Genomic DNA, 15039 nt, shown 5'->3' on the forward strand with positions numbered 1-15039 from the left:
AGAAGTCCAGAAATGCTAGTTTAGGACCAATCTGGTCTAGAAGGCTGAGGATGTCAGGTAAAGACAAATATAAAAGGGCTAGATAAGAAAGCGTGAGCGCAGAGAAAGGCATTCATAGTGAGAAACTATAGCGAAAGAAAGAAAATACCTCCTACTCATAATGGGTACACAAAACAAAAATTCCAAAACATATGAAGAAATCTAAGGCTGAGACAGGCAGTACTCAACAATAGGATCATGAATTCATTCCAGGTAAAATTAATTTTTAAAAAGCATCAGACTGGGGCGCCTGGGTTGCTTAGTCCATTAAGCGTCCGACTCTTGTTTTCAGTTCAGATCATCAGGTCATGATCTCAGGGTCATGGGATTGAGCCCCAAGTCCTGGGCTCCACTCTCAATGCAAATCTGCTTGGGATTCTTTCCCTCTCCCTTTGCCCCTCACCCTGCATGCATGCACACACACTCTTTCTCTCTCTCTCAAATAAACAAATAAATAAAATCTTTAAAAAAAAAAATCAGACACGGGCCCCTGGGTGGCTCAGTCGTTGGGTGTCTGCCTTCGGCTCAGGTCATGATCTCAGGGTCCTGGGATCGAGCCCCGTGTCAGGCTCCCTGTTTGGTGGGAAGCCTGCTTCTCCCTCTCCCACTCCCCCTGCTTGTGTTCCCTCTCTCGCTGTCTCTCTCTCTCTGTCAAAAAATAGATAAAATCTTAAAAAAAAAAAAATCAGACAAAAGTTGGTATGTTAATTATACTTTAAGAGGTAAATGAAGAAGTAACATCCATCAAAGAGCAAGGGATTTTAAAGATAAATAAGAAAAAAAATGTATTTGAAAGAACCCTTTAGAAACCTTGAAGATAATAAAAAGAAAAATAGTCATTGAAATTAAAAAAAAAAAAAAAGAACAGACCATTCAAATGCTAGCCTGGATATGGTTGAAGACAGAATTGATGTAGAAGGTGCAGAATGCAGCCCAGAGACAAATCCAATATTGATTATCTATCTATCTATCTATCTATCTATCTATCTATCTATTACCTATTCTTCTCTGAATGTTTGTGTGCTCCCAAGGTTCATATATTGATGAATTCTAACTCCCAAAAATGATGGTATCAGGACATGGGGCCTTTGGGAGGCAATTAATTCATGATGCTGGGGCCCTCACGAATGGGATTATTACCTTATAAAAGAGACCCACACAGACCCCTAGCCCTTTCCCTAGCCCTTTCCACTCTGTAAGGATAGAGTGAGAAGACACCAGCTATGAACCAGGAAGAGAGCTCTCACCAGAAGGTGACCATGCTACCACCTTCATTTTAGACTTCTCAGCCTCCAGAACTGTGAGAAATACATTTATGCTATTTATAAACCACCCAGTCTCTGGTATTTTGTTATAGCAGCCCAAATGGACTAAGACATAGACATATCTATTTAGATATCTATATACCTACCTATCTACCTACCTATTTATTTGTGTCAAGAAGCAAAATGTTACTTATATCAATAAGAGAACCCAAAAGAAATGATAGAGAAGCCCTTGTTTAAGAGATAATAGATGAGAATTTTCCAGAATATAGGAGTCCTGAGGTTGAACTTATACCCCAAGTGGCAATAAAAAATAATAATAATAAGTAAATAAATAAATCACACTTAAGTTTAATAATGTTCAAGAATAATGAGAAAATGTTAATAACTACCAGAGGGAAAATTACACTGGAAGGTACTTAGATTGCCTGCTGTCCCACCCATAGAAAAGATGTCAGAAGAGCTGAGTCCTGATTTTTATAATAAATTTCAGAAATCTCTAGTTATTATTTGTTTATTGGAATTAGTTTCTCATTTTCCCCTGAAGAATGTTCCTTTTAAATAGTAGAATTTATCAATAAAAATAAATCGCATTAATGTTTAAAACTAGCTTGAAATAAACTATAACAATAATTTAAAAGATTTTAAATTATGAAAAGGTGATTGAAAAAAACAATGATATCTTTTGAAGAAATCAAGAAACAAAGAATATTTCTGAACATGTCTGTCTTAAATATTTAGTCAGAGGGTTAAAGAAATAAACCAGCGGCGCCTGGGTTGGCTCAGTCAGTTGAGCATCCGACTCTTGATTTCAGCTCAGGTCATGATCTCAGAGTCTTGAGATCAAGCTCCACACTGGGTTCGGCACTTAGCAGGGAGTCTGCTTGAAGATTCCCTCTCACCCTCTCCCTCTGCCCCTCCCCCCATTTGTGTGCACACTCTCTCCTTCTCTCTCTCTAAAATAAATAAATAAATCTTAAAAATATATATACCAAATGCTGTGGGAAATACATCTGTTATATTGAGAATTAAGACAGAATAGAATCTAAGTAAATGGAAAAGATATTTGGCAAAACATACCTATTGAAAGTCAAAGGTTTTACAAAGAATTTCATAATATGTGAGAGAGAAAATGAAGCTAAACTAAATTATGATAAAGTGAGAATCTAAACTCTATGGGATTTACAAAGAAAATACTAGATTTGAGAAGAGTATGTTACAGTTACTATAAGAAACAGAAGACTGGAGTGAGCATTATACTAGGCTGAGTGAACTAATAAATTATATAATCTCTCAGAAAGACATAGATACAGATCTTGCTTAAAAGAGAATAAATAGAAATTTTGAAAAAGTCTACTGTGCAAATGTATGGTGATTAACATAACATAATAAAATAAAAATTAAAAAAGTCTACTGTGCAGGTAAGACAATTTGATATTGCTTGTGAATTCAAGGATAAAAATAATTTTTAAAAATGATTGGATGGGGTGAATTTAACAATAGACAGCTGGCAGATCACTAGAGTGAGAAAATGAAAAATCAGAAAAGACAAATGATAGATGTTTCCCAGACAAAACTGATATTAATAATAGTGGAGAAAGATAGTGACCATTTCCATTCCAAACTGAGAGATGAAGTGTTGGCCAGGCATGAGCTCTAAGAACAAATAGAGAAGCTAAAACCTCACTCTTATTCACTGAATTTGGCCAGATTCTTAAAGCAGAAATTCTCAGTGAATTCTATCAGCAGAAAGCCATGAGTCTGCAAAAGAAACTGGTTCAAGAATATGAATGGGAAGCTATCAACAACAGAGAAAGTGAAAATTTACAAGCAGAGAATTCATGAAATGAAGAATGAGTTATGGAAAACAGAGGGAGGACATAAAACCAGATTGCTCTTTATAATAAGAAAATTCATGACAATCGGTACTGTTCATGTTTCAGAGTTGTTGCTTGAAAGACAATGCAAACTGTCAGCCTGAGATAAACATTAATAAAAATTAGCCATGATGGTAATGCTTTAAAGACCTGTGTCAACAAACCCAACTTGAGACAGATCCGGGTCATCAAATCACATCAAAGCAAGGTGTCTTAAGCCAAGCCAATTCTTTTGGCCCCAAACTAATATTGCTGGAGCACTCTACTCCTTACTAATGGCATACCCACCTGTCACAAGGCTCTTTTCTAAGGTGAAATATGTGCCAAGAAGTAAATATATGCTTATATATGGGCCTTCCCATGGTCTTGGGGATGAGTGGTTATGGCATATGTCTGGAATACCCTTATCTAGTTTATCAGATAAATTACCAAAACCTGTCAATTGTACTCCTATTACTTGAATCTATTCACTCTTCTCCACTCCTACTAGTATGTCATGGCTGAGCTTAAACATAACCTTTCTGGGTACTCAGAGATTTTTTACTAGGATTTTACTTGTCTTTTTTTTTATTATTATTATGTTATGTTAATCACCATACATTACATCATTAGTTTTTGATGTAGTGATCCATGATTCATTGAGTATAACACCCAGTGCTCCATTCAGTATGTGCGCTCTTTAATACCCATCACCAGGCTAACCCATACCCCCACCCCCCTCCCCTCTAGAATCCTCAGTTTGTTTCTCAGAGTCCATAGTCTCTCATGGTTCGTCTCCCCCTCCGATTTCGCCCCCTTCATTTTTCCCTTCCTACTATCATCTTCTTTTTTTTAACATATAATGTATTATTTGTTTCAGAGGTACAGGTCTGTGATTCAACAGTCTTACACAATTCACGGTGCTCACCATAACACATACCCTCCCCAATGTCCATCACCCAGCCACACCATCCCTCCCACCCCCCACCACTCCAGCAACCCTCAATTTGTTTCCTGAGATTAAGAATTCCTCATTATCATTGAGATCGTATGATACTTGTCTTTCTCTGATTGACTTATTTTGCTTGGCATAATACCCTCTAGTTCCATCCACGTTGTTGCAAATGGCAAGATTTTGGGGTTTTTTGATGGCCGCATAATATTCCATTGTATATATATACCACATCTTCATTTACCACCTATAAATATTTACAGTTAAACAGAAAGTATTTGAGAAAATTTCAGAACTCATAATGGGCTGGGGGTTTTGTTTTGTTTCATTTTTACCTCTTGCTTTGTATTTCAACACATATTTCTGGCTGTCTCTGTTTTGGGGGGAAAAGAAATAATGTAGATAGGGCATCTGGGTGGCTCAGTTGGTTGAGCATCTGCCTTCAGCTCAGGTCATGATCCCAAGGTCCTGGGATTGAGTCCCACATTGGGCTCCCTGCTCAGCAGGGAGTCTGCTTCTCCTGCTCCCTCTGCTCCTTCCCAGGCTTGTGCTGTCTCATGCGCTCTCTCTCTCAAATAAATAAATAAAATCTTTAAAAAAAAAAGAAATAATGCGGATAGAAACAAAGGGAAGAAATCAAATCAAATGGATTAAAGACTTAAACATAAGAACTGAAACTATAAATCTAGAAGAAAACATAGTGAAAGGCTCCTTGACATTGGTCTTGGTGATGATTTTTTGGTAATGACACCAAAAGCACAAGCAACAAAAGCAAAAAATAAATAAGTGGGATTAAACTAAACTAAAAAGTTTTTGCACAGCGGGGCGCCTGGGTGGCTCGGTCATTAAGCGTCTGTCTTCGGCTCAGGTCATGATCCCAGGGTCCTGGGATCGAGCCCCGCATCAGGCTCCTTGCTCGGCGGGAAGCCTGCTTCTCCCTCTCCCACTCCCCCTGCTTGTGCTCTCTCTCTCTCGCTGTGTCTCTCTCTCTCAAATAAATAAATAAAATCTTTAAAAAAAAATTCTTAAAAAAAAAGTTTTTGCACAGCAAAGGAGATGATCAACAAAATAAAAACTCAGTCTATGGAATGGGAGAAAATATTAGCAAACCATATATCTGGTAAGGGGTTAATACCCCCAAAATATAAGGAATTCCTACAATTCAATAGCAAAACAAGAAATCATCCAATTTAAAAATGGGCAAAGAACCTACATAGATATTTCTCCAAAGATGACCTAGAAATAGCCAAAAGATATATGAAAAAGTTTTCAACATAACTGACCATCAGAGGAATGCAAATCAAAACCACAATGAGATACCACCTAACACCTTGTGCACTGTTGGTGGGAATGTAAGTTGATGCAGCCACTATGGAAAACAGTATGGAGATTCCTCAGAAAATTAAAGCTGAAACTAACCTATGATCCAGCAATCCCACTTCTGGGTATTTATCCAAAGGAATTGAAATCAGGACCTCAAAAAGAAGTATCTGTACTCCTATGTTTATTGCAGCACTATTCACAATAACAAAGATATGGAAACAACCTAAATGTCCATCAATAGCCAAATGGTTAAAGCAAATGTGACATATATATGCAACGGCATATTATTCAGCCTTAAAAAAGAAAAAAAAAATCCTGCCTTTTGCAATAATATGGATAGACCTGGAGGGCATTATGTTAAGTGAAATAAGCCAGATGCAGAAAGACAAATACTGTATGATCTCATTTATATGTGGAATCTAAAATAGTCGAACTCACAGACACAGAGAGTACAATGGTTATTGCCAGGGCCTGAGAGGAGAAGGAAATGGGAACATGATGGTCAAGGGTACAAAGTTACTGTTATGGAAGATAAGTTCTGGAGATCTACCATACAGCACAGTGCCTATAGCTAACAACAGTGTACTATATCTGTAAAATTTCCTAAGAGGGTAGGTCTTATGTCAAGCATTCTTACCACAAAATAGTACTAATAGAGAGTGGAAAGAAACTTTGGGAGATAATGGATATGGCTATGGCCTTGATCATGGTGATGGTCTCACAGATGTATATTTATCCTGAAATTCATTGAGTTGATAGATTAAAAATGCACAGTTTTTTACATGTCAATTATATTTCAGGGAAGTTGATTTTTAAAAAAGGAACAAAGGAAAGGCTCATGCCCTGAGTGATCATGCTTAGATGTATTGTCCTAAAAACCTGAGAACAGAGAAAAATGTGCTATCTCATTATGAGAATGACCTAATGGTCACTACTGACATGGATCATTTGAGAACTAGTTCCTGACTGAATTTCCACGAAAAAGCTAATGAACATATATAATGGCACAAACTAGGAGTTCAATAAATATTAGCTCCATTTTCTGCATTATTTATATTATCTTGTTATATTTAGTCAAAAGTAATAATGTATTTGAGTATTTAATAAGAAAAGTTGAGTGTGTATATGAATAAGATTGTGAGAAATTAACGTTACCTTCCAATTAAAATATTCAAAGGGGCAAGTTAGTATAAAGAAAGAACATGGAGGGCGCCCGGGTGGCTCAGTCAGTTTAGCATCTGCCTTCAGCTCAGGTCATGATCCCAGGGACCTGGGATAGAGTCCCATGTCAGGCTCCCTGCTTAGCAGGGAGCCTGCTTCTCCCTTTGCCTGCCAGTCCCCTTGCTGTGTGCTCTCTCTCTCTCTCTCAAATAAATAAAATCTTTTTTTTAAAGATTTTTTTAATTTATTTATTTGAGAGAGAGAATGAGAGAGAGAGAGCATGAGAGAGGGGAGGGTCAGAGGGAGAAGCAGACCCCCCGCTGAGCAGGGAGCCCGACGTGGGACTCAATCCCGGGACTCCAGGATCATGACCTGAGCCGAAGGCAGTCGCTTAACCAACTGAGCCACCCAGGCGCCCCTCAAATAAATAAAATCTTAAAAAAAAAAAAATAAAGAACATGGAATGCAAAGTTAAAAGACTTACAGGTTTTCACTACTGTGTAAATTGAGCTAATTTCCAATTAACCTCCTTGATTTTAGTCTACTAAAAGATCTGGTAAATAATACTAACTCTACCCCATTTATATGATTGTTGTGAGGATGAAAACCATAAGGTGCTATATACATATTTTAAGTGACTGTTTCCTTTATTTCTCATAAATTCATTGAGGCTTATAAACTATTTCCATGACAATATTAGTCATATTCATCAATAGAAGTAGTAAGACTCCAAAATTCAAATTAAACAATTTGACACATGCTAATAAAAAGCTGAATTTTTTTAGTCAGAGGTTTCATCTCCAGAGGCAAAGAGACTCTTTAAGGATGTCAGAGAAAATGATGTAAAAATACCACAAACAACAGTGAATATTCCAAAAATTAAATACTCTTATCCAGAGTTCTGGAGGCAGAAAAACAGAAGTGTTAAGGCAAAGGAAAAAGCAGGAGACTGAGCTGGTGGTCAGGGAGGGAAAGTGTGAGTAGGGAGCAGATGTTGAAGCCCTGTGTGCCCATGCGTGCTCTCGTAGGGGGGCCTACAGGAGAAATGTGTGCGAGCCTAGGATGCCCCTCCCCTGCAACTGATCCCAGGAATAGGTCTCCAACAGCTGCAGATGCCTCTTGGGAGGGAGGAAGCTGTCTGGGCACAGAGGAGACGGCAGATCAGCCTTCCTGAACCATCCTCCTCCATCCTCCAGCTCCTTTGAGAAGACTAAACCAGGTTTACCTTCATTCAGATCTTCTAGATTAACCTTACAAGTAGGCACAGATTAATTTCAGAGCCTTCCCCAAAGTCCTCCCACCTGCTTGCTTGCTTAATGCCTGAAATTCTTTCAACATAGACCAAAGCCTTTCATTCCACAATTAGAAGTAAAAGGCTTAAACAGCAAATGCTTGGTAGAAGTACAGTATTAGCTAAAATGTATTTTCTCCATACTCATAAAATGTCTATACTACAATATACCCAAGAGGTCATATGGCCCAAAGGTTTTCACACTGCTTTATACCCAACTATATGAGCAGCTCCAATTTGCCATATTGAATTGCAACCATTTGCAGTAAAAGTTCACTGGCTAAAACAAGCTTATATATCAATGATTCATATTTCTGTAAATGTAAGATTGAAGCCAAGAGACGTGAAAACAACCTGCTGAGGGTACCATACAGTAGACCCCAGCTTCCGGATTCCAAGCTCAGTGCTCTCTGAGTCAGCACGCCACTTCTCACTTCTGATCTCATGCTCCATAGGTTGCAAGACTGGACACAACCAGCGCCAACTTTCCAAACTGCTTCATTTTCTCAATGGCCTGCTTCATCTTTTTATAACATGGCTACTTAGGCAGATGTACTATTATTACTTATTCCAGTCTCCCACTAGACTGTAAGCTCTTAAGGGTACAAATTCCCTTGTTCATCTTTGTATCTCTAGCAACTAGCAGAGGACTTAGCACTCAACGAACCTTTAAAGGAATACTGCCTATGGGCTATTTGATGCATGCCAACATTATTTCATATGGTGTTAATTTTTAAAAGAAATAACTTTTTTATTCAAGAGATTTATTTCCCAAGATAATTTAAAGATCGGCATGTACTGCACTATATGTAATACAGGCTTGTTTGTTTTAAATATCTTTTATGTGTGTGTTTTTGTTTCAAATTTCCTCAAGTTTCTAATCTCCATGGAATTTCAGTTTATAAAAGAAAGTTAATCATAATAAATAATAGGTAATAATTTAAGTTTATAATATCTAAGCTCCATAACTCTCTACAGAGTATTAGTCAGATGTACATTATTTATTTTAAAGGCAATGAGTTCAATTGAAAAGTTGTAGAAGTATGTTTCCTTTTTTTTTTTTTAACAACACAAGAGACACACTAACAAATGTTTCAGGGGATTCTATTCTTACTAGTTATTCCAGTAATAAAAAATATAAAAATTAATAGTTTGTTAGTAAAAATAGTTCATTGGTATTTTAGCTATAAACAACAAAAATGAAGTGGCTCAATTTTTATTTTTGAGCCCTCACCAGGCTATATCATAATTTCAGTAAGGCTAGGGATATCTATAATGTACCAGACTCCTAAGGTTAGTAATTAGAATGGTTTTGTCAAATTCCTGGAGGAGATTTTAAAAATCAAATAAAAAGATCAAATCCTTAAAGTAATCTTATGAATATTCCTTTCATAAATCTGCTTATTTTCTAGCTTTTACACCAGCAAGTTTTTCCTGGTAATGATTTCAAGTAAAACTTATGAAACATAAAATATGTGCAGAAATTGTGTTCTATTAATGAGGATAAAACAATGTGACTCATGGAAGATATAAAAAAAAAAGGAAAAAGAAAACAAGAGAAAAGACTCCCTTAGGTGGATAATAAATGTGAAAACATTAGGAGTACCTATTAGGACACCTAAAGCTAACTGGATGGATATGTATGTGTGCAAGGGCTTAAATGTAAAATGTAATACTTCCTTGGGGTAGTAGCCAAATAGTTTTAAAGGAACTAGTTTAGAAGAAAATGGGCTACTTATTCCAAAATATACTTCCCATTAGAATTTATAAGCAGATAGGCATGCCCTTCTGGCAAAGTATGTTTTTATTTTCTCATGAAATGCATTGAGAACAAGACTTTTGATTTATCTCTTTCTACATTTTCTTCAATGTTAAAATGGAAATTTTAACAATTGCTATTTAAATGTTTTAAATAAATATAAGCAACTTACATCAGAATTGTGTTGAATGTGACTCTCAACATTACTATATTATTGGCATTTTTTTGATTGGTTGAGTTTCTATGCCTCATTGAGGGTGTCCAGTGGGCCAAAACTGCCTTCCAAATCTTCTTCCCAATTATCTCAATGTAAGTTTAGTTCTAGCTTGTGCTTGGTTTAAATGAAGCACTTCAAGGGCGCCTGGGTGGCTCAGTTGGTTAAGCAACTGCCTTCGGCTCAGGTCATGATCCTGGAGTCCCGGGATCGAGTCCCGCATCGGGCTCCCTGCTCGGCGGGGAGCCTGCTTCTCCCTCTGACCCTCCCCGCTCTCATGCTCTCTCTCTCTCTCTCTCATTCTCTCTCTCCAATAAATAAAAATCTTTAAATGAAGCACTTCAAGTTTACTCAAGAATTAATCAATATTTGTAAATTTTATAACTAAGGAAAAACGACCATATTTATGAGACAACTGGGGACTCTCATAAGAACATACTGGAAAACAATTGTACTTCACAATTAAAGAAAAGGATTTCTGAACCAAGGGCAATGGAGTCTTTTCTGGGCTTTATGTCAAGGCTTTGTTTCCAGAAATGAAATTCCAGCAAATGAGGAGTTGTCTTTATCGCTATTTTCAATATTTAGATAATAAATATAATACAATAGTCAATAGAAGCTGTTCAAGACTACAAATAGTCCCATGTTACAGTTCATTGACTTTAATGAGGTCTGATGTGGCACAGTTGTTATTTCTATGATTTGTCTCCCACACATAAAGTGTTTCATTATTTAGTACTAGAAGTTTTACCCCATGATCCTACAGGGGATTTGTCATTACAATCTTTTCTATTTCTACTTGCAGGGAAAGGGGCTGCAAGATGTCAGAGAGTAGGGGTTGGGAACAAAGAAAGATGTGTTTCTTTGTGAAATTATATACTATATAATGAGTGGTTATTACATATACAATGTAATATATTAACATGAAAAAAAAGTTTAGTTCCAAAGTTTACAGAAAAATTTAAATGAGCTCTCTAGATTCCATGTTTCTAATGGAATGCACAGCAGTGAACAGATCTTTAAAGATAAAGAGAATTTTTAAAGTAACAGAAAAAAAACAAGATCAATGGTTGAATGTAGTTCCTCATATATTCAGTAAATAATGTTAACTCTTAATTTATCAGAGATTGAAACAATGGAAAATGGGAAAAAAAAAAAAGTGGGCTAATGGTAACTGGGATTTGTTTTCCTTAATGGCTTTGCAATGTCACAAGCTTTTGCCAAAGAGCTGATGAATGAATTAAATACAGCAGCACCACATACACCATTACACACGTGTCAATGGCCCACATTTCTTTCAGCTGGTGCTAAATGAATTATTTAGCATGCCCATTGTTAAAGATAGTCACCAATGGGGAAAAAACCATCATCATTAGAGAACTGGTTTGACACTGAAAATTAGTGATGGAAAATAGTAAACAAGAAGTCAAGAGGAAGCCATCAGAATAGGAGTAGGAGTACTTCAGGGGGAAGGGTAGCATGGAAGTCCAAATCTGATGAAATAAGCACGAAAGCAACCAGAGCAGGCGTGAGAAAGCAAGGGTCCGTCTATGCAAAAAAAAAAAAATCAGCCAACCTGATGGCCCCATAGTGTCATGGGGAGAAATAAAAGTACTTAGACATAATGAAAGATATAATGATGATGGTTAATATTTACAAGTGCTCATCATCTGTCTGGCACTAGACTAAGTACCACCCATGCATCGTTTCATTTATCTATACTAGTTGAGTGATCTCTATAAAATTGTGGAAAGCAATGCTATAAAGAGGTTAACTGTCACAAATTTAGTAAGTGGTAGGTTAGGGATTTGTACCCAGACAGTCTGACTCCTAAATTGTCAATTCCAAAACTAAAGACTTGCTTGTTTATTAAGCACACTATATGGATGACTCTGTTTTCTGATACAAACACACAGAGCTGCCATTAAGGAAAACAGAAGCTTTGGGCGCCTGGGTGGCTCAGTTGGTTAAGCGACTGCCTTCGGCTCAGGTCATGATCCTGGAGTCCTGGGATCAAGTCCCACATCAGGCTCCCTGCTCAGCAGGGAGTCTACTTCTCCCTCTGACCCTCCTCCCTCTCGTGCTCTCTCTCATTCTCTCTCTCGCAAATAAAAAAAAAAAGAAAAAGAAAAACAGAAGCTTTAAATGAAGTTGGAAAGAATTGGTTCATGAGTATTCCTGAAGGTCTCTGTTTACAATTCTAGTTTACAGGTTTATTTTTAGCTTCTCATTCTAAATGTAAAATAATCATGAGAAATACTTGCCAAAAGTTAATAAACTTTTATTTTACAAAGTTAAAAAGGAACCCTGGTCCCTTCATACACTGAAAACACTCATGGGGTAATTTAGGTGGATGTGATTAGCACATATTTTTATACATGCTCAGTTAATATACTCTTACACCATGTATGCCAGTTTTTTCTTTTTTTTAATGATGTTAAGAACACTTAATGTGAGATCTACCTCTTTACAGTATTTTAAGTGTACAATACAGTATTGTTAACTATAGCATGCATACCAGTTTCAACAAGCCTGTTACATATAAATGTTGAGAATGAGACAAATAAAAAAATATTGGTCTTTAAAAATGAGGGATGGTGCCTTTTTCACTATTGTATTCTCTGTACCTGGGACATAATTCAATATTAGTTAAATGTTATTAGTTAAAATAACAATAACAGTTTTGTAGTATTTCTTCTGCTTAAAAAAATAAAATAAATAAACAAAATAAACAAAAACCCAGTGGAGTATAATTTTTGAAACCAGCCATAGGGATGCATGTTTGAACCTTATTCTGCAACACACTAGCTGTGTGTCTTTGGATGGATTAACTTTGTAAAACCCAGCTCATCATCTACAAACTGTAGATAATATCTACCTCAGAGAGTTTAGATCTTTGCTCTTTAGGTCTTAATTCTTACTGGTCTCTCCTCAAAACCATCTGCAAACAAGTACAAAGTTAATCATTTTAATATAGGGAGGAAGTACTTATTAACCCAACAGATGAGGTTTTCCCACAAGGAAAACGCAGTCCCACTATTTCTCAACCCCAGTTCTCCATGCCTAATCCCTGGTCTTTCACAATTCTTGTCCTCTCCTTACTTAAACTTAATTTCAAGAAGACGATATAATAGTGACAATCCTTTCTCCCTTGCCATGTATTTGGCCCATTTTTCTCTCTAGTGTTTTTTCCAATATACCCAAGATCTAATTCTGTTGCAATATAAATTCTGCCTTCTTGCAATATCACTACCAGTTTAATAAACATCTTAACATGGCTGTGAAGTAAAAGTACACAATTTTTTTTACCATTAGTCTCAGTTTCCTAAATAGGAATGGGAATGGCATTTCATACTTAAAACTCTAGTTTAAGGAGGAGTTGCTATTTGCCTGGGTGAGGAACTAATTTTCTCAATGCTATGATGTATTTGAAATGTCATGCATATGAAAAGTGCTCTACAAAATGTCAAATTATCTTGTTAAACTAACTGAGAACAAAATGTAGTACAGGTTAGGATAATGGTTGGCCTTCCATAGAAATGCTAATATAGGTGATCTTCACCAGAAAATCCAGGCCCATTTGGCAAAAAAAAAAAAAGATACTTGAAATCTCCTAACCACCCCCACAGAGTTTCATTGCTTCCTTCAAAACAAACATAGTTGTTTCCTTACAGTTAAATCTCAGATTCATCCTGACAGGCAAATTCCCTAGAATACAAAAACATTATGAGTAGACTTCTATGAATAAAATATTTCCGCATATGATTTCACAATAATTCTGGCACTTTAATGCTGCTATATCCATCACACAGCGAGCAAACATTTTCCAATGAAACTGCAGAAGGACCAATCCAAGAATACAATTTTAACTTTGCAAATTGAGGGTTTTTTCTATGTTGTACAGGAACTAATACAAACTTAAAAAAAAAGAAAGTCTTTTATTTTGGTAGACACACACTCTTATGGCTTTAAACAATAAAGAAAACATCCACTAAATTCATATTGACTTTTTATCTGACATCTTTTATTTTAACCAAGATGGGAACCTCAAAGCATGCCAAGGTTTAGATGTGTGTCAGAGGCCAATAAGTAAAATGTCTAAGACCTAGCTACAAATGCCAATCAACTTTAAAGGACTTATGAAAGACCTCTGATAGAGTAGACCAGGAGCTCTGGAATTAACTATCAGGGGTGAAAGTTCAAGTGTTACAACTTAGGTTATGAGGGAGAGGGTGATTTCAAAGTAGAATTTGAGTACTTTTATTTTGCAACTTGCTCTCATAACAGCTTTACATAAAATATAACAGTTTTTAAATATGGTGTTTTATTATGATACCAGGTAACATTAGAGGAAAAACTTACAAGGGAAATATTAACTGTGGGAAATATAGATGAAGCCATGATACTCAGAAATGGAATTGATCCATGAAATCTATTTTATGCTCCTTAGTAAAAGGACTCATATTTTTCATGTGCCAACAAATGGGCCCATTATGTGTCTTTCAAGACACAAAAGATTGTGTCTTGCATAAGATAAGAGTACAATATCAATAAAACAAATTTCTTACACAAAGAGCTTTGTGTAAAATGTTCAGTAGAATACATTTTCGTTTTTAGTGGTTCTCCATATCTATATTTGAGTGTGAACAAAAATGAGGAAATTAGGATCTTAATCCATTTCGACACTACCTATACTCCCTCCACATGCATATTTATGAATATGTATGACTTAATCAGGTCATGCATCATTAATCATTCTTCATATTCAGCCTCTTCATTTCATAATCATTGTAAAGAAGTTCTTAAGTTCTACTGGTAAGCTTTGAAGTTAGTTTTTAATAGTCAGCATAAAAAAGGATTCCTATAAATGAAATAAATCCCCTAGATATCTGACTGAATTTGATTGTTCTCTGAATATTTTGTGCTGAGATAAAGGTGAGCATATCTAAAAATGTTGTTGACTTTTAAAATATTTTAAGTCAAAGAAGACAAGAATTCTGTATGCTATCAATAGTATATATGTGTGGTTTCTTCCTGAAAAGATCTCATGATCTTGTTAGAGATATAAGGCCTAAAACAAAAACAATTAAAGAACAATGTTAACCAGTATATAATACAATGTTATACTGTGCATGGCATTGGTTATACCACAGAAGTTCAAAGAAGAGAATTGGGAAAA

At 36.1% G+C, this 15039-nt stretch overlaps 1 protein-coding gene across 1 annotated transcript in view; it reads right to left on the minus strand.

Moving 5' to 3' along the window:
- The window catches only part of COL25A1 (collagen type XXV alpha 1 chain), a 456841-nt gene that overhangs the window by 213171 nt on the left and 228631 nt on the right, over positions 1–15039 (minus strand). The gene's annotated exons all lie outside the window — the stretch shown is intronic.

The sequence above is a fragment of the Mirounga leonina genome, unplaced genomic scaffold, assembly GCF_011800145.1.
Source record: "Mirounga leonina isolate KUSES-001 unplaced genomic scaffold, KU_Mleo_1.0 Mir_357, whole genome shotgun sequence".
Taxonomy (NCBI): domain Eukaryota; kingdom Metazoa; phylum Chordata; class Mammalia; order Carnivora; family Phocidae; genus Mirounga; species Mirounga leonina.